Genomic DNA, 21,346 nt, shown 5'->3' with positions numbered 1-21,346 from the left:
GACTATCCAAAAGTTGGCTTTTTCTGGGACCACTGCCACTGATGAACTTTTCTATCATAGCTTATAATTTCATTCATCTTTCTGTCCATAGGTTATTGTTCTGCCTATATCTTTCCAATATCTTCATATCTTCATCGTTTGTATAATCTTTGAATCTTTTCTTTTCACTCAACACTAATGATAATGACTAGATCAGTGATCTCTGTTGCTTGATTATTTTAGTCTGAATTCTATTTTTCTACTTTAACTTCTGGCACTACATTCTTTTGTTTCTACATCCTTTTCCTGCTATTATTCCATTCTACTACCAATACCACTACTGAACTATATACCTCCCCACATCGATCCATATAATATTATGATTAAACTTCCTCCAATCATCGTGAATTCTACTATTATACGATCAATGGAAAGGAGGCTAAAACCTTTCCATTTTCTGATGTCTCCCCCACTCTGAGGGTTCATCAGACCACTCAAATCCAATCCCTGATACTAATACATTGTGCTGATATTTGCCCATGAAGTAGGTCTAAAAAATATCATAGGATTTTAGATTTAGAAAGAGAAAGGATCATAGTAGCCTTCTAATCCAACCCTTCCACACTATGACCTAAAATAGTGGCCTGACTTACCTAAATTTGCACAGGTGGTAAATGGAAGAGCTGGGATTAGAAACCAAATCATCTGGCTCCAAGTAAATATTATTCCTTTGACCCTGCCATACTATCTCCATAACATGGATCTGTGACAGACAACAATAAAATTAGATACAAAGAGAGTTTACTTCATTGGATTCCAAAGGTCCCTTTCTACTTGCCAAGTTTTAACATTATAAATACAGCCATCAGGTGGTGCTGGCAAGCAAGGCAAGATGGGCTATCATCCAACCTTTGAGTCAGTGACCTACAAAGAATGGTTATAAAACCTCTTTTCCTTCCCTTTTTAGAATGGGGCTCCCCTAGCAGATACTGTCTTTCATAGATTTGACTTTCCCTTTCCAGTTCAGTGAGGACTTCCAGGACAAAGTGGAAAAATGGTTGCCTCAACCTTGTATTTACTGTCTTGGGTGCTAGAAGAATCTGGAGCCAAGGAGTGCTTTCTTTCTCCTTCCAACTTTCATCTCTTTTAAATACTTGGTTTCTTGAACTCCCAGTAAGAAATTTTGCTCTTCTTGCAAGGATTTTATAAATTGGGTTTTGTAGAAATAAATTTCTAATACTTTAGATATCCCACTTTCAGGACTTTTCTCTCTATACTCAATCTCTTCTATAATACTCTATATCCTCTAATAACCCTCTAATAATATTCTAAACTCAACATGCATTTTGAAAAATACAACTGACAGATAAAATACCTATCTGCTTCATGTACTTCCCCAAAGTACACACACACACACACACACACACACACACACACACACACACACAAACACACACATCAAAAAGGTTAAATGTGGTTATAGTTCTAAGTTCTATAGTTCTGTAATCAGATAGCAAAATCAGGAAGCAAAGGAGAAGATTGTGTGTGGGGTTTGTCTCTGTAAGGGGCGAGGAAGATAGCAAGTAGATGAAAGAAGGTAAGTGAAGGCAGGAATATCTTTTTCTAGAAAACAATGGATAAACCCAATGTCAATCTCATTAATAGATATTGGATGATTTCAGTTAAATCGACTCTAACAGTCTCTAGGTTGCCCAGAACCCCCTACTACAATTTTTTCAGAGTTTGGGAGGGAACTTGAATCTTGCTTTTGGTGCAAATTAAACTCTTTGAGTTTACAAAATCTCACATCTCCACATTTCTCATACTGGTGCCCTGCTTCTCTTTGTTCTTGTCCTTTTCTTCCTGCTTCTTGTTTTCACGAGTCTTTTTTGTCTTCAGAGTCAGAATAAAAATTGTCCAGTGGGTCAAGGTAAGGGATACTAGGATACTTCTCCCTTAACCCATAGGCATTCTTTGCCTAAGGATCAACATCCTAAGGAAAACTGCAAAAGATGGGTTCAAGACAGTACTATACAGAGAAATAGCCTAAGAAGCCTTTCTAGGTCATGAATGTAGCTTGCCTTGCATCCTCCCCTATAAAACATACTCAGAACTCTCTAATTACTGTCTCTCCCTCTTTAATAAACAAGTCACCCCTAATTAATTCTAGCTGATTCATTCTAGAAACATTGTGTGTGTGTGTGTGTGTGTGTGTGTGTGTGTGTGTGTGTGTGTGTGTGTGTGTTTTATCCAGCAGCTCATTCCCAGGCATGATGGGAAAAGAGCTTCATTTTGTTACGGTCAAGATATGTGTTTTCCTTCCCTCATCTTTTTGGAAGGCTTTTCTGAAAGTTTTACCTGGTGTTTTAGTTGAAGTAGAATACATGTATACATACATATATATACATACATACACATATTCTACACGTATATGTATACTAGTGCTATGATGTCTGGAGTCCACGTGAATTTAGTATATAATATGTTAACCATTTAATTAGCAACATCAGCTTAGGTGGCGAAAGTGAAACAGGAGTTGTCCAAAGATGGAGTGATACTTTAAAATAAGCCAAGCGAATTAAATTTTATGAGACTACCCAGACCAAATACCCCGAGATTACCTCACACTGTAGCAAAGAAGACCAAAAACAGTTTTGAGTGCTGTTCTACAGTGGGTACAATTGGAAGAGGGATGCCAGAGAAACTAAAATTATGGAAGAGAAATCATCATGCCTTCTCCTCTGGGTGGTAGCATCAGAATGTTAGCCAATGAAGTGGTAATGATGTTCAGCTAGGAAACTTTATTTTGGGGGACTTCAGGATTGTGTTTCATCTCATTGTTGTTCCTATTTCATAGAAAACATTTATATATTCCAGATGAAGGAACTCTATAATAGACCTCAAGTAAAGTGAAAATAATAGCAAAAAGTTTTTTTTTCATAAGATTATAGCAAGGAAATATAATATGTTTAGTCTTGAACTTGAATGAGATATCCTATTTCCTAAATCAGATTGACTCACTTGCTAGAAGCCAAGTTTGAATGAAATCCAGTAGAGGGATGCCCATGGATGGGGACGGAATGCTTAAATTCTTATGAAGGCCTGAGGCTACCACAAGTGCCTTAGACACTCTCCTCAAAATAGAACATCTCCATCGTCATGGTTTAGCACATTTGCACGTTTCTCAGTGGAGACACAGGAAAGTGTGATTTTTAGCAGCCATATCAGCAGCCAACTACAGTTCTCAGCCTAGAAATGAGCATGTGCCCAGCAAGGAGAAAGGATCTGGGAAGGAGAGAGGGAGAGTTACTTCTCCTTTCATGGCACTCACTGGGGTATTATTGTATATTGCATGAGAAGGGAAGAATTAGGGGATATATTTTTGTCCTTTTGCTTTTGAGATCCATCTGCAGGGAACAGTGTGATTGTTGGACAGGGCTAGGTTTCTCCCTTTTTCACCATTTGATTCACCAAATATTTATTGGGTACTCAGAATTGGGCTAGGAAGACAATAGAAATATATGATACAATTTTGCATCTATGTAGCTTACGCTTTCACTGAGGAGGAAATATGGTAGGATGAAGGTAATGTATACTTGACATTTATAAAATGCCATTTGAAGTGGATTAAATCCAATCATGGGGGACAGCTAGGTGGCTCAGTGGATTGAGAGCCAGGCCCAGAGACAGAAGGTCCTGGTTTCAAATCTGACCCAAGTCATTTCCTAATTGTATGACCCTGGGCAATTCACTTAACCCCCATTGTCTAACTCTCACCACTCTTCTGCCTTGGAACCAATACCCAGTGTTGATTCTAAGATGGAAGGGAAGGGTCTAAAAAATAAACCCGTTCACTTTATTCTCATAATAGTCCTTGAGGTAGTTAATGCAATCTCTATTTAATTAATGAGGAAACTAAAGTTATGAGCCTTACTAATAAGAAACATTTAAGGAAGTCTCAAATTACAGCCCTAAACATCCAAATACACTCTTTTACCCCGTGTAGCACCTGCTTTATAGGATTGTTCTAAGGATCAAGTGACATAAAAATTTAAAGCACTTTGCAAAACTTAATATGGTATACAAATGTTAGCTTTTTTCCATATTGCCATAGCATGATGCAAACTAAAAATATTACTGAGGGATTGGTGTGTGTCTCAGTAGTTGAAGAAGCATGAAGTTGTTATTGAAAGATCGTTAAGATTGGAGTGGAAAGAAAGGAGATAGGGAGTGGGGAAGAGAGGTGCTCCAGGGTCAGGAAATCAGCATCAGCAAAGGTTCAGAGGTGGTCATTCTCTGCACCATCTTCAGATTAGGATTTTTTATCCATGCCTGTGGGCAAATCACTTATTCTCCCAAGCAATTCTCCAAATTTCAGACCAGTTACAACTTCAGTGGAAAGAGATTGTTTTAGAATCAGAAGCTCCCCAAATGCCTTGCTATCACAGAACCATCTAGTATTACTCAGTGATTGCTAGGTCAGTTATGTGACAGGTAAAGCATACTTTTCTCCCTAGGTTTTGATCATGTTGCTTGGTACCACTATTCTTTCCCTATCATACAAATCTATGATTGTGGCAGCATGGGGGAACTCATGATCTCCAAGTTCCTCTACCAAACCCCAAACAGAATTCAATAATTTCCAGGGTGTTTCCATAAACACTTAGAAATTAGGGGAAATTTAAAGCTAATAGCTAGAAGTAAGGATCTAAGTAAGGCAGCATTTGAATCCCCATCTTCCTCACTGGCAGTCTACCTCTCTAACAACTATGTCATGTTGTTTCTTCCTTGAAGACCATTTAAGAAATGTAGGCTTAGATGTAAACAGAATAATTTTCTTCAGTTCACTCATAAAATTAGGTAAAATTTCCTCGTCCTAAAATACATAAACTAAATTTTTTTCTGTAGCTCAGAAAGGTTTTGACAATTATTTTCTCTTCTTTCTCCCTTCTGCGCATTTCTGCCTTTTCTTCTCTGGTCTTAGAAGAAACCAAAAGGCACTGAAAACTGTTTCTCCTCTTGGAATGTTTCCAGAGATTCTCATATAGTTCATCTGCTTTTGATCAATCTGTAAGATAGAAGATACCTCAAGAGAGCCTGTGCTTATGAGATTGTAAGTCCAATTTTGCAGTCCTGAAAGGTTTGGATAATTCAGATAAAATATTGATATTTCTGAGTGTCAACCTGTTTTAATGAAAACAGTACTAGATCCAGTTTTGTTTTTCACTGCATGCTTATGTGACATTAATTGTGTGGCTTTCAATAGACCCTTTGAAAGTTTGTCTACTCTGAGCTCTAAAATAAAACTCATGTTGTCAACCATCTGACCAACATTTAGAAAATAGTTACTATGTGCCAGGCACTGTGCTCAGTTCTAGGAAAAGTAAAAAGACAAAAAGCAAATTAGTTCCTGCCTTCAAGAAGTTTACCCTTTAATGGAAGAAACAATGTTCACATAAAAAAGTAAATCTAAAACATATTCAAAGCAGGTATAAGGTTAGTTGGAGTCTGGGACAGGGGAGGAAAAAGAAGAAAAGAGCATGAAAAATTAGGGAGGAAAGGCATCATGCAGAAGGTAGCAAGTATGTTTTTATTTTATCTTATTTTTTATTTTTTTCAGGGGGGATTTGAGAATGAAAATTGGAAATATTTGCATGTGTTGCAAGGGCCCTTGGAAAAGTTCAAAGAAAGAAAAGTTCATAAGCCTTTTGAATCTTCACCAGTTCTATTAAATATCCCAATTTGGGGCCTGTATTAGAGTGATAGACCCAGACACTGGGATCATTTTGTGTGTAAATTTCTATTAAAAATCTTGGCGAGTACAGTACCTAACCATGTGGATCTTTTTTTTCATACACCAGGGCCATTAGTTCTTTGCAAGGACAGATGACTCATGAAATTTAATGGCAGTTCATCATAAATTTATCAAGAATCCTAAGTTTTCTGTGAGAAAGAGGCCATCAGAGTCCAATCCAAATGTTCACCTTCAGAGCAAAAAAATATAAAAATGTCCATCTGCTATGACATCTTTATTTTTAGCAGGCTAATTGGTGTTCGCCTTAGAGGATAAGGAGATGGCAATGATTTGTGCTATTTTGAGGTAACATGAACATAGCTAACAGTCCTGTAATGCTTGGAGAGATAGTTCTTGTCAGTGACTGACTTAGAGCAAAATAATACTTCATACATTATGAAATTCTGTTTTTTTTCATGTCTAGCTAACAGGAAGACCGTGTGCTTTGAGTCTGAGCTAGATCTAGCAATTCTGTTGTTCCAGTAAGAAACACACAGAAGGTTCCCTCAAATTAACTCTTTAAGAACCATTTGTTGGAAGATGATATGGGGAGAAAGCTGAGGCCCTAAAGGTGAGGAAAACTCCCAGATATCATCCCATGGTGGAGAGACAGAGACTCTTGGACCATTTGGTCATTGCTGGCTTGCAGGAGGTTACAGGTTGGGGAGGAGCTTACCTGGGTTTAGAAAATGGATCTTCTGATTACTTCTCATTTGAACTATTTTTGTTAATTAGATGTTGAGCTTAGTTTTTTTCCTAACTGTTAAGGGAATATAAGGACAGTGAATCACCCTCTAAGTAGCACACATATATGGGGGGGGAGGGGAGTGTAATATCATGATAGATACAGAAGAATTGGGTAACTAATGTTAACACATTTTCCTATATGATTTAAATCATTAATCAAGGGAAATAAATATTATACATGATTCTTTGGGGGAAAACACAGGTGGGATTGATTCTATAATGAAGCATTTTTCTTAAGAGTTCAATTTAAAACAACAAAAGCAGACAAAAAGAAAGAAAGATGTAGGGAGAATAAAAACCAGGAAATAGACTTGTTCCTTTTAATCGTCTTCATGCTAAAGGACCAGGGCCATTTAAGGGAGAGGTGTTGTGCTCTTTTCACAGATTCAGGCTCAGGAACACCTGAGTATCACTCTGCCTTTCTTCTTTAGCAGTGAGGGAAGAAAGCCAGAAGTTAGCTATATGTATATCACCTTGTATTTGGAGATTCAGTTATTTTGCCCTGGAAATAATACCTGAATGAGATGGATGGAGAATCTTTTTATCACGCAAAAGAGAATTCAAGGGGGTATTTTTTCCCCTCTAATTATATCAGTATTGACTTTTCTACAAGACTACTAGCCCCTTCTTTGTTTGAGATGGATAGACTTGATAGCCTGCTGACCAGATTTTTTTTTCTTTTTTTTCAAAGCCCTCCTGCCTCTCATTCACATAAAGGTGAAAATGAAAATCTTCTGGGAGGATTTAATCCTCAGTGCCCACTGTCAGAAATGAAGAAACCCTTCTGTTACCCAGTAACCAGAATCATTTCAGCTCTCGGGAACAAAGATAAATTTGACATAAGCAGGCATGTCTACTGTAGCCCAGAGGGTTAGTGTTAGTCTTATTAGAAGACTTTAAAAATAAATAGCCCTTGGTTTGAATATTAGCATAATACTCTCTAACAACAGGGTAGATGTCTTACATTCAAGACTGAGGCCTCTCTAACTTCTTGGCATTCTTTTCTTTTGTGTGGCAATCAGTAACATTGGCTATATTCTGAAGCTAAGATAAAGTTTTATTTCCATGACTTTTGTTTGTTAGGTTATAAATATTTAACTATTGTTTATATGTAAATATTGTAATATTTATATAAATATATGTAAATATTGTTTAGTACTATTATTACTAATATTATTAGTACATATTAGTAGTCCTTACCCATGCTAGAATATGATTTCCTTAAGAGCTGAGACCAATTTTTTCTTTTACAAGGTCCTATAAACATAGTAATGCTTAATAAATGTTAATTTTTCATTCATTCCTCCATTCTTTTATAGGCAGAGTAGTGTTCTTTCTACTCTTTTTTTTACCTTTAATCTTTGCTATGACTGCACTCAATTGTATTGCCTCCACACCAAATTCTCTACTTCATTTTCGCTACCCTCACTAGTTCAGTTCTGTCTACTTCCTGCCAGCAGATGCTGCTTTCAGAGATATTGCTGTTGAGATAGTTTTAGATCTGGGTCAGGAAGGATGCATTTTTTGGCATGAATTCACTCAGATTCTTCCTGCTTTTCAGGAACTGATAGCCTAACTCTTTAAGAAGTGTGTTCTAATTTATACAGACCACAGTCTAGTCAAATTGAATTCTTATTATTCCATGACTATGTCACTCTATCTCCTCTTTGAATTTTTGCACCTACTATCCTCAATTCAAGGGCAGCTATGTGACAGTGGATAGAGTGCTTTCTGACCCTCATGCCTCCTCACGTTTCTTTCTCTGATTAAAATTTACTTGGGTCTGCATAAATAGCTAAGTATCCCTTTTGAGATCATCTCCTTGTTCCATCTTCTGAGATTCCTGGGCTACAGAAGATCACATAAACAAAAGATACTCAACCTGACTCCATTTCCCTTTGACCTCTCTCTCAATATTAGGCTTCTCAGACATCAGAATTTTCATAACTTAACTGTTCACATGGCATGGATTAAATGGGAACTACCAACTCTATTCCTTTTCGTGATTTAGACTGAGGATCATAGGGACAAACTATCAGCACTTCTACTTCCTCTTAAATTTGTCCAGTTCTTAAACATCTATCCTTCTACCTAAACCCTCCAGATCCTTGCACTATCATCTCACCTACTGTAGACATCTAAGGACACTTGGGTCTTGAAATTTACCACTGTTGATATAATCTTAGGGTTTCTGGAACTTCCCATCCAGCCCATATTCTTTGTGTGTGTGGTGTGTGTGTGTGTGAGAGAGAGAGGGAAAGAGACAGAGACAGAGACAGAGAAAAAGAAGTATAAACTCTAGTGTTTCTATTTTATCTTTAGGACTTGGCCCAGTGTTTGTCATATAGGGAGAATATAACAAACTTTTCATTCATTCCTTCATTCATTCAACAGATTATAGAAGCTATCAATAGTAGTGTTAGATATTATTAGGACCATGATATAATCATTATTACATAGTAGATTCCCATCAATTTAATAAACATCTAATCCATCAATGGCAAATAGTCAACAAAAATGTTCTTCAGGGTTGGAAATTCTTACAACTCCTTTTTCTCTCTTTTCTTGCTGCTGTTATTGTTCTTTATTTTCTCCTTCTTCCTCTTCATTTTCTCCTTCTTCCTCTTCATTTTNATTGTTCTTTATTTTCTCCTTCTTCCTCTTCATTTTCTCCTTCTTCCTCTTCATTTTCATCCCCCTCTTTTTATCATTTATCTCTTCATCTTTTTCTAATTTTTGTTATCATCCCAATTTGTTTTGGTTTTATGAACTCTATTGGAGAAGACTTCTTTGCATATGAAAATGTATCAAAGATCAAACATTGCTTTCTCTCTTTAACATTATCATGTCTAGATACTTATTTTACAAGTGGGGATAGATTCCAAGCATATTCCTTCTAGAATTCTTACTTGAGGCATAACTACTTACCACAGAGTGAGAAAATGCAACCAAAAAGCAATCTCAACGATATTTTTTTTTAACAAAGAGAAACAAAATTTAAAATCTCACATGAGCTTTCTATAAAGAGGTTATACTTCAGTGCAAGGTAATATTGCTAACACAGCGCTTTTCAGTGGTTTATGGGAATTCTCTACAATCTTAAATTCTTTAAAGTTAAATTGCACTTCAAAGTTTCATTCATAGCCAGTAAAAATGATATAGTTAAGTTTTCAACTGGGAATGAATTATTCATTAAAGATGATAATGGTGTTAAAGCTCAACCAAGGAGCTATAACATTAGCATAAAGAATTCCCTGTATCACATTAATTGTAAAAATTGAAAACACACAACACAAAAGATATTGAGCCACAGATGTGTTTTTTTGTTACATTAAATAAAAGTTCATTTTATGGTAACCTTTGCATCAGGTTTTAAATCAAGCTACCTCAGGGCTTATAAACTACTCGATCTTATTTATTTATTAATGATATTAGGGTAGCATGGGATGAATATGTTTCTAACCAATTTAATAAGAGTACTGTGATTTTATGGAACATTGGAAACAGAGGCAAACATTCAGAGCATAATTTGTAAGACCCAGGAGTCTTGTAGAATTTTAAAAATGAGTGAGATGTTAAAGTTCAGCTAATCCTATCTACTCATTTTCAGATCAGGGATCCAGAGACCAAAGAGGTAAAGGCAATATGATAGAGAGGATAGAGTTCTAGATTTGGAGATAAGAAAACATGGGTTCACGTCTCATTTTTGTCATTTCATGGCTGTGTGATCTTGGTCAGGACATCTAATTTTTCTGAGTCTTAAGTTTGCTGATTCACAAAATGAAAGGTGAGCCCTAGGTGAGCTCCAAGGTCCCTTGTAGCTCTATATGTATTATCCAATAAGCTACTTTTCCAAGATCAGATCTAGGATTAAAACAGATCTCCATCTTCCAGCCTAGGAAGCAGTCTTTAAAAAAACAAACAAACGTTATCTTCCATCTTAGAATCAATACATAGTATTGATTCCAAAGCAGAGGAGTGGTAAGGACCAATGGAGGTTAGGTAACATGCTCAGGGTCACACAGCTAGGAAGTATCTGTGGTCGAATTTTAACTCAGGATGTCTCATCGCTAGGTGTGACTCTATCTACTGAGCCACCTAGCTCCACCCCCACTCCCACAGATAACTTTTTTAGCTTTATTAAGGACCACACATAGTACATACACATAAACTGGGGGCACAGTGTAATGGCATAATTTCCAAAACACAGTATGCAAGGTCAAGAGATTTGTGTGCTTAAGTGATCTGATTGTGGGCTTCACAAAAACACAAAATGTGATTCCTTAAGATCCAGAAGAATGTAGCCTCTTTGAGGGGTTAGGATCATTGACTGTTATGACTGTTCTGAGCTCTGTTCTGATTGGATGATGTAGCATCCAGATGACTAAATAATTCAGCTGCATGGTTTAGCCTAGAGACATAGCCAGCCTGATAAACTTTGCAACTCTCTGGCTTAACGGGAACTGCTATTCAAATAAAAAGGCAACACTTTTTCAAAGTCCTTTTAAGGGGTTGAAACAGCTTGTAAATTCTGCATTGGTTCACGGAAAGATAAGAATAGCATTTGCTCAGCTGAAGACCAACAGAGAAGCAGTTAGCAGAGAATTGGTTTCATATGGTGTAGATGTTTCTGAATGGACAATGACATCAAAATCTTCAATCCAGAGTTGTGAGTTACTCCAACCCATGGGTTTTTTCTTCTTTCAGACGCTTTCCTACCCAAGTTTATGTAAATATGTGGCCATTGTCCTCAAAAGATATTGAATACATTGTTGGGAAAATGTAATCTAGGTTATGTGTGGATTGTAATCCATTTCATTATTTAAGCACTGTTTTTAATATATAATTACCAGTGATATTATCATTTATTTTGTCTTCAGATTATTTTTGACATTTTTTAAAACTTTGGCTATATTTTCAATTAAAGAATATGTTACAATAAGTGTCTGGATTATGCAAATAGAAATCCATCAGTGGGAGCTTAAGATCTATAATAATGAATAAGGGGAATATCTTTCCTCCTCAAGTGAATTATTCCAAGACCCTATGTGAATTTGAGGATAATTATAGCTGTCAGTATAAGACCAAGTTGGAGGGAAAGAGCCAATTCAGAGAGTAAGTAGGTGTCCATACAGCCAGCTGATAGGTTTGAGCAGTACAGAATGGGTAGCCACTCTTTCATTTGGCCATTACATGTAAAATGGTAGAGTTATGACATGCACCATCTACCTCTGAAGATTGTTGTGAGGAAAACCGTTTATAAATTCTAAAGAATGTTTAAAATGTGAGTAATTGCACATTTTGGGAACCATCTTTTCTCTCACCTCTGCCTCCATTGCTTAGTTCCCACTAGGCACAAGATATCACACCTTCCTTCTTTTGAAGGCTACCCTTGCAACCTTACTAATTGCTGAGTTTTGTTCCACTCTAACTAAACCTGGGTACAACTATTCCCTCTCTAGTAGTTGTTAATTGACGAGACAGCCTTTTACACTGCTTGGATAAGAAGGAAGTCACACACACACACATACACACACACACATTTCTCCCATTAAAATCATGACCCATTGGGCCTTACCATAGTTCTATCATTGTTCTCTAATATTCATTGGGCCTCATCATCTGCCCTATGCATGTTGGGGTCCCAAGGCTGCTACTTGACCTATTGTTGTGCCTAATTTGAATTTGCCATCTACTCTAAGGCCATATTCTAAGGAGCATCTATTTTGCAGCTAAATAGCCTTATTGTATTATCTCTATTATTTAGAATGTGAGCTTCTTGAGAACAGGGATCCCATTATATTCCTATCTGCATCCATGGTACTTAATATGGTGGATGGAAAAGTGCTTAATAAACATTTTCCCATTTCCATTCACTCTTTAAAGGAGTAGAATGGCAAGAGGGCAATTTTTAACACAGTTTCATAGATTTTTCTGCAATCATGAGGGAGATGGTTAATTCTTCCAAATACCATCCTGGTACCTTTTGTTCTCTACTGCAAATGAAGTCTTTGCAGGATTTGTCTTAATCCCTGAGAGTATCTTTGGTGAGTGTCCTTGGAATTCAAGGCTCCTTCATTTCCTTTCAGGAGAACATGGTGACTAGAGACATGGGTGATCTTACAGATCTTTAATGAAATAAGTAGGGGAACCAGTAATCTTCATTGGCCTGAAGGACCCTCCATCCATTAGGGCTTATGAATTGCTTCTTTTCAATTGTAAACTCCTTGAGGGAAAGGATTGTGTTATTTTTTGTCTTTATTTTATAGCACAACATCTCCTCCCAAATGCTTGTTGAATTGAATTATGTTTTGTGTTTTGCATTTTGCCAAAAGTCTTCCTCATCTTCTTTTGCTTGGCAGGTCTGCCACTGATCAAGAGCACCTACACTAAACAGGAGATAGACCAGTGAAAGGATAGGACCTGAAATCAAATCAATCATTTTGGCTAGTCATTAGCAATAGAAATAGGGCTAGTGGAGGAAGGCAGCAGAAACTAATAAATGAAATTCTTATGTTTTGATTATTTATGGTTTTAATTCATTTATCTGAACTATGCACTGTAGCACATATTGGTATTTTAGCATAAAATTGGAATCATTAGTCTCAAATGTAGTTTTAATGAGAGTGTTGGTAACATTTAGTTTGAATTTACATAAGGATAATTCAGTACCTTGGTGGGTCTGTGATCACATCACTGTGTATACTCTCTCCAAAGGTACAATAGACAAAACATCCACACCTTCTCACTTAACTCCTGTCTGTATTCTCCAGTAAATTCTCCATGGGGTGTTAGTCGAATTTTTGTGGAGGGGGGAGGTGGGAAAGGAATTCTTCTAGGACTCTTGACACACTATGTTAATTTTATTTATTTATTCATTCAGTGTACATTCAGTGAGCAGCTAACATATTTAAGGTTCTGCCTTAGATCAGAGAGAGACAAAGATAAAAGGAGGGGATTATAACTTCATGTCATACTCCTATTTCCCATCTGCAAAGCCTAAAGAATATGATGTGCCACAAATCCCAACATTTATTTTACTAGAGTATTGGGTTGTAAAATGAGGGCTAGTTCTTGGTCTGGTTATTCCTTTTCCAACAGAAGTAAAGCCAATAGGAAAAGAAGTATAATCACTTACTTCTATAGTAGAAGACAGCCCTTTTAAGAAAGAGAATTCAATTTCATGAACCTGGTGTTCATGCTTCCAAAATGGATTAATCTTTATGCCCATGACCACCTCTTTCTCCATCCTCTCCAATGCAGTATATTTTATTGTAAAAAATGATGCTTAATAAATACTTTTTGAATGAATCATAAGAGTTAAAATTTAAATTGAATTAATTTTCTTCTATTTTCCCTCAAAATTGGTAATGATTTTAGTTCTCACCCTACCTTTCCTGTCAGCTATGCTCCATTGGGGAATTTTTCAACAGTCCATAAATATGCCCAGAGGAAAGACCTCTCTCTACATGCTATGGCAAAAGGAAACCAAGCAGAGAGAGAATTGACAGTATCTGATGATGTATATTAGAAGAGAAATAATGACCTATAAATGCTGTAATTTGATGGTCAGCATTATAACCCAGCAGGCTATCTTTGCTAATTGCCCAAGGTACCAGAGTTAAAACCAGAGAGTGGGTCATATTTCTCTCCAATTTAACTAAACAAAGACAGAAGAGCAGAGATGGAAGTCATAAGGGCTATATTATCCTTTGGAAAGGAGCGAAATAGAATATAAAGTTAACAAAAAATACATAGTGAAGTAAACTATCAAAGGCCTCTCCAACTAGTTAACTAATGCAAACTGAGCTACTAGAGACTCAGAAAAGAAAACGCCTACTTTAGATGAGCCCTCTAAACCAAAGGTTTTCAGAAACTCAATTATTCATGGGTCCCTCCAGAAAAGAAAAGAAGTGTTTTTTTGTTGTGGCTTAGTTTCATCTGGCCCTTAGAAATACTCCATAATTTGATATTGCTTTGGCCATGATTTTATAACCCAAAGGATAATTCTTCTTCTGTTGGATGATTGTGGTTAGCTCGACCAGAGAAGAGTCTCCAAAGCCTTAACGAAAGCACCGGAACTAAAATTTGTACTTAAAAACTTTCAGATGGTTAAAGAGGACATAGTGCCATACTTAAGAGTTAAGATTCCTGGGTCTGAATTCAGCCTCACTCATATATGTATAATTTGTTTGACTACATATGAGTAATTTAAATTAATAGCCTCAGTTTCCTCATCTGTAAATGAGACTGATAATTCTTTTATTTTATTTTATTTTTAATTTTTTTTTACTTTTTAAAATTTAGAATATTTTCTTATGGTTACATGATTCATGTTCTTTCCCTCTCCCTCAACCCCTTCTCCCCCTGTAGCTGACACACAATTCCACTAGGTTTAACATGTATCATTGATCAATACCTATTTCCATATTATTAATAGTTGCACTAGGGTGATTGTTTAGCGTCAATGTCCCCAATAATATCCCCATCAGCCCATGTGTTCAAGCAGTTGTTTTTCTTCTGTGTTTCTACTCCCACAGTTCTTCCTCTGAATGTGGCTAGCTTTCTTTCTCATAAATCCCTCAGAATTGTCCTGGGTCATTGCATTGCTGCTAGTAGAAAAGTTGCATTATGTTCAATTGTACCATAGTGTATCAGTCTCTGTATATACCGTTCTCCAGGTTCACTCTGCATCAATTCCTGGAGGTCATTCCAGTTCACATGTAATTCCTCCAGTTCATTATTCCTTTGAGCACAATAGTATTCCATCACCAACAGATACCACAATTTGTTCAGCCATTCCCCAATTGAAGGACATTTCCTCATTTTCCAATTTTGTGCCACCACAAAGAGCAAGGCTATAAATATTTTTGTACAAGAGATGGATAATTCTTGAATGACCTATCTCAAGGGGTTGTGAAGAAAAAAGCTTCTCAAGTCCAAAAGTTCTTACATAATTATATCATTTCTTCCTAAAATAATTTTCACTAACTTTATTTTGATCTCATTATGTATTATCCCCATCAGGATAAAATTTAATCTAAACTGATTTTTCACTTGGTAGAAAAAAACTAGAAGTGGTTATGAAACAATGAAACAAAGGCTATTTCTAAAGCATAAGCATTCTGAAGACATTTTATGATTGGGTAGCAAGAATAAGAGGTATGATAGCTTTTTTGTTTTATTTTTTCTTCACATTTATTTTAAAAATCCCACCCTATTCCTTTGTATAAAACACAAATAAGAAAAAAGAGGGGAAAAACAAATTTTGATAGCTTTTAAATACTAGAGGAGTGATAATGCTCAGATATGAAATAAAGGGTTAATTTTACCATGGAATTCTGAACTGTTTATGTGAAAAATGAATGTTTAAGTATAACTATATGCATGTTCACATACACATGTAAAGTATATATACCCATGTGTGTATCTTAAATGTATCAGTCATTTTATCAAGCACTGAAAGTTTTAAGATGTTTTATTTCCATATACAGTAAATTCTCTCAGCTGTGGGAGAATTTTCAGTAATAATCATAGCAATTCAATTTAAGAAATGTTTTGTTTTCCATTATAATAAAGATACTATTCTAAGTACTGAAAGAAATTTAAAAATATGAGGACAAGGTCCTTGCCCTCAAGGAATTTACAATCTACCTGAGCAATATGGCACATACATAACTAAGGGTATAAAAGAGACAGAAATAAAGTCTTGTTAGAGGTTGGGGTGGGGAAGGATAGTAGTATTCCAGACCTGGAGCTAGGAAGATGAGTGCAAAACTAGCCTCAGATAATGACTAGATACATGACCTTATAAAATGAGGAATTTGGAGCTGAAATCTTGGGGAAGTCACTTAATCTATGTCTCAGTTCCTTCATCTATAAAATGAGGAACTTGGAATCAAAAGCACTTTAAGTTATTTCTATCTCTCAGTCTATGATCTTGTGATCATTAACACTTTTATAAAGACTTACTTATCAAAAATTTAAATGGCAAATATGTAGTAGATAGAGTGCTGAGCCTTTAACTTAGTCAGGAAGACCTAAGTTAAAATCCAGTCGAAGATACTTACTAGTTACATGACTCAGTGTAAGTCACTTAAATTTGCTTGCCTCCATTTCCTCTTCTATAAAATGACCTGGAGAAAGAAATGGAGTTGGATACAATGGAAAAATGACTAAACAATAAAATCAAATGAGAATAATAATTGCATATACCTCCCAGCATTGTTGGGAGGACAAAAAAGGAGATATTATTTATAAAGTGCTATGCAAACCTTAAAGTGCTATAATCATTATAATTGTTATTGCTAATACTTTGAATGAAGGAATGAAACATAGAAAAGATCCCGTGAGACTAGAATGATGAACTGAAACAAAGAAGGATGAAATCCAACAGAAATCATTATAAAATTCTGCATTTAGATTCAAAAAATCAATTGTACCAGTAATAAATGTGGGTGAAATAATTAGAAATTCATGTGAAGAAGGACCTAAGAACTTGGGTTAACTCTAAGCTCAGTATAACTCAGGAGAATGTTGAAATCATAAATACTAACAGAATGTTATTTAAATACCCAAATGGATCTTCAATGCTTTCAAATGGAAGTTCCATCCAATGATGCAGATTACAACCCTTCCAAAATAAGACCATAGGTTGTATTAATAAAAGCATCCAGAATAAGGGAGACAATAGATTCTCTGAACTCTGGATTGACTATAACAAATCTAGAGATTTGGTTTTAGTGCAAAGTGTCAATTTAAAAAGGAAATTACTGAACTGGACTATATCCAGAAGAGGCTAATCAGAAGACTAAAGCATCTGGAAGCCTTATGCAGAATAGTTGAAAACATAGACTGTTTATCAAAATTTTAGGGGTACAATAGTCATAATAGCTATGTGAAACTAATATATATGTATATATAAATACATACATATATATGTATATATATGTAGAGAGAGAGGGAGGGAGAGAAAGGGAGAGAGAAAAAGAGAGCAAGAGTGAAAAGGAGAGAGAGAGAGAGAGAGAGAGAGAGAGAGAGAGAGAGAGAGAGGAGCTGATATTTAAGAGGATTAGGTTTATTCTATGAACTTAAAAGGTGGTTGAGCTGGTTTTACTGTAGATTAAAGAATTATTACATCAGCTTATCTGAAAAATTAATGTTCCAAAAGTTAGAGCTGTCCAATAATAGAAAGGAATGGATCACAAAGGAGTAAGTTCTCCATCATTGGAGATGTCCAAGAAAAATATATGTCAAAGGTGAGAGATTTCCTACACTGAGTGAGAATCTGAACTAGTTGACCACTAAGATGTGTTCCAGTTCCCAGTTTCTATTATGATTGCATTTAAGTCTGAGAAGGACTATAGCCTGGAAGTACTCAAGCCTGGAGCCACTAAAATTTTCAGGAGAGGGAAAAAAAAAGATTATATACAAGGTCAGTGCAAGTTGACCTAAAGCCCAGAGCTGTAACCACTGGGTCATAGAGAGATGAGTAACTTCCTTATCCAGCCTCCAGGGACCTTCTCTGGAGTTATACAAGTCAATGGTTTTTATTGGGAAGAATAGCAACATATTCCAGGTGGTAATGATGGAGGTGGTAATGAGTGGTGGTGGCAGCTGTAGGGGCAAAGGTAGTGTTGTGTGTATGTCTGTATGTGCACACATGTGTATGTACCTATGCATGTGTGTATGCATACATGTAACAAGAACCTGAGCAAGGCATCTAGAAGCAATAAAACTCCAACCAGAAAATAAAACCCTGGTAACTCAAATCTCAGAATGACAGTTTAAGTGTATTTTTCATTCACTTCAGAGAACTGATTGAAGAAGAGAATAGGAACTATTGCTTGGCGAACAAGTTCCAAAAGTTATAAGAGCCAATTTCATTTGTTGCTAGACCTCAATTAAATTTACATCGGCAAACTCCATACTCCATAAATCCATCCACTTCTATGATATGAATTTTACTTTTATTTCAGCTAAGTCAGGTTTGAAGTTTTTCAAAAGGTTTTTTTTTTTTTGGCTAGGAAATTAAAAGGAAAAGTGATCTTTTTTTTTCAGCATAGTAAAGCCTAGAGGCTATGTATGATGATGTGTCAGGACCACTAGAACAGCTCTAGAGGCTGGGGAAAGCCAGAAGAGGAAGTGTTAAAGGCTAGAAGGATAAATACAGGACCACCTGTGGACACTGATTCTCATGCTTAGGGCTTTTTCCTTTCAATCTTCCTGTGTGATAATGGACAACCTACATCTATGTCATATGTTGGCTTGGATTGGGAATAGGGATTGGAGGGAGAGAATATGGGTTGCAAAGTGTCAGAAAGCAATTATTAAAAATTGTACTAACATGAAATCTGGAAAAAAATTTAAAAACTAAAATTCAAAAAGGAAACCCCTTGTTCCACATTTTGGAATTTTCATTCCCCAGCACATTACCTATTAAATAGCAGGTTTTTCATAAATATTGTGATTGATTTGTCATTTTTAGTTGTTTATGTCATGTCCAACTCTTTGTGACCCCATTTGGGTTTTTTTTTGGCAAAAACACTGGAGTGGTATGCTATTTCCTTTTCTACATCATTTTATAGATGAGGAACTGAGTCAAACAGGATTAAATGACTTGCCCAGAATCATACAACTAATATATGTCTGAGGCCATATTTGAACTCAGGTCTTTCTGATTCCAAATATCCACTGTGCCACCTGGTTGCCCTTTGATATGTTGATAATGTAAAATTAACACATGATTCAGAAATAAGCCATATAGGTAAAGTGTCACAATGAGGTCTAGGGTGGGAAAATGTATTAACAATGGGTGGAAGCATCAGGGAAGGCTTCAAGGAAGAGCAGACATTTGAAATGGGCTTTAAAAAACAGGTATTATTTCTATAGGAGAGGAGGGGAAAGGAAAATAAATATAGTTCCTGCTCTTAAGAAATGTATACTCTAGTAAGGCAAAATAACATCTAAGTATATACATAATTTACATGCATAGAATCATATACTATCAGGGTTAGAAAAGACCTTAGAGGTCATTTAGTTCAACTCTTGCGTGAGGCATGAACATTTCCAATCTAGGTTCATCCTGAAGATTTCCAGTGATAGGAAGTGCCTGCCTCTGGTAAGAAACAGTGTAAATTAAACAATAGTTAATAATAACTTATGTGTAAGATTATGACTAGGAAAAATGATCAAATAAGTCTTTAGTCGCAATGCTCAATAAATATAGTGAACATGTATTAATGGCATGATACATGCTTAGCATTGAGTTGACTGCTGGAGGAAAGACAAAAGAATTGTTTCTATTCTCAAGGAATTTATAATCCATGCATGGGGATCTCTCTGAGCATGGATGGCTAGGCTCAGCAGACTCAATTTGGTTGGCAGAGTGGATGTCTTGCTTGGAATATGATGTTGGCAACAGATGGGGGCTCATCTAGGTCAAGATTATTTTTAGAATTCAGATGGTAGACATGGTTAGTGGAAGCTAATGATAAACAAGGATGGGTCAAATTTCAGCTTGAAATCAGATAAAAACCTGGTATAGGGCACCATATTGCTCATATGATATTGATGCTCAGAATATAATCTGGAGACCCAATAACAGTAAGCACTAAGTAAGTGGTTACTATGTGTTAGGCACTGTGCTAAGCACTGGGGAATGCAAGGAAAGGCAAAAACATGGCCACTGCCCTGTCATATTCTAATGTTTTGTTTGGCCTCAAGGTTTTAACTTTCATATTTTAAAAGGATTATTTCCTTAAATAAATACCTAGCAACAACAGCAATGGCAGTAGCAGTAATAGTGATAGTAATAATGACAGTAACAGTAACAGCTAGCATGTATATAATATTTTCAGATCATCAAAGCACTATGTGAATATATCATTTTAGGGGAGAAAGATAATAATATCTATGTATAAAAAGGTATTCACAGTATAAATGGGAGTTCATCTAAGAAGGAAAGCACTACAAATGAAAGAGTTTAAAGATAGAGTAGGCTGAGAAAGGTCTCTTGTGGAAGGTGAGATTTAACCTATATCTTGTAAGGAGTCCAGGAAGACAGGAGGTAAAGGTGAGAGGATTCACGACAATTTTTAACAGAATAGTAGGACAGAGAACATTGCCTTAGATGAGCACAAGAACTATGTCATATAGATTCTAAAACGAAGTGCCTTTTACCTCTTGAGAGGTCAGGTTAACCTGAGCTAGATATCATTTGGTTTCAGAGCTCTAGTTCAGAGCATTTAGTTGGGGAAAGCAAAATTAGAAGTAATAGTTACCTTCTGCCCAACTCACTATTTAATTTGGTAATAAATGGGCTTTAATATGTATTGCAAATCTTCCCTTTTCCTATAAACCCAACTTTCTTCCAAAAGTCTGTATAACTCTCAAAGGTACAAACATCTATTCACTCACCCAGGTTTACAATTCCATTTTTCAACTCCTTACTCGCCATTACTCATTACTCTATGCATAGAGAAAATGAACAAACTTTGTGGCGCCTATTTACACAACACCTTTCACCCCTTCTTTCCACTTTCCACTATAGCTACCACCCTTGTTCAGGCACTCGTCACCTCTTTTGGACCACTGCAATAACTACTAATTAGGTTCTTCTACTTCCATTCTCCAATTTATCTGCTATGTAATTATCAAAGTGATTTTCCTGAAGAACGGTTTTGACTATGTCACTTTTCTATTCAATTAACTCAAGTGACCCCCTATTGATTTTAGCATTAACTATTTTTCAAAATTATTTTATCCTTTCAAAATGTCTATTTTTATTTTTACATTGTGTTATTAATACAATAATGAATGTATATA

This window comes from Gracilinanus agilis, chromosome 2 (genome assembly GCF_016433145.1).
Source record: "Gracilinanus agilis isolate LMUSP501 chromosome 2, AgileGrace, whole genome shotgun sequence".
Lineage (NCBI taxonomy): Eukaryota > Metazoa > Chordata > Mammalia > Didelphimorphia > Didelphidae > Gracilinanus > Gracilinanus agilis.
This window is presented reverse-complemented; position numbering follows the sequence as displayed.